The following is a 316-nucleotide window of genomic DNA, read 5'->3' on the forward strand; positions in this document are numbered from 1 at the left end:
GGGAAATAGTAGAATAACAGTAGCGAAGGAGGAGGGGAGGGATAGGTTTAATTCCGCAGTCAGTTTGCAAACTTGATGAACAGGTTTAAAGGGGGCGGGGTAGCGGCACGCAACCTAGCTCCCTGCATCCTATTTATCGGCCTGGAATAGAAGTAGAGAGCGACGGGTTCCGTAACTGGATCAACGTGTAGTGGAGGAGGGTCGGGGCCCTAACCGCGGCTTAACCCGATTTATGCTTCGCAGCTTCCGCGTTCGCGCGCTATTAGCATACAGTTACTAGCGGGAATACGTAAAGTCCCCGCTACACACAAGTCGA

This window comes from Apis dorsata, unplaced genomic scaffold, assembly GCF_000469605.1.
Source record: "Apis dorsata unplaced genomic scaffold, Apis dorsata 1.3 scaffold_309, whole genome shotgun sequence".
Classification (NCBI taxonomy): Eukaryota; Metazoa; Arthropoda; class Insecta; order Hymenoptera; family Apidae; genus Apis; species Apis dorsata.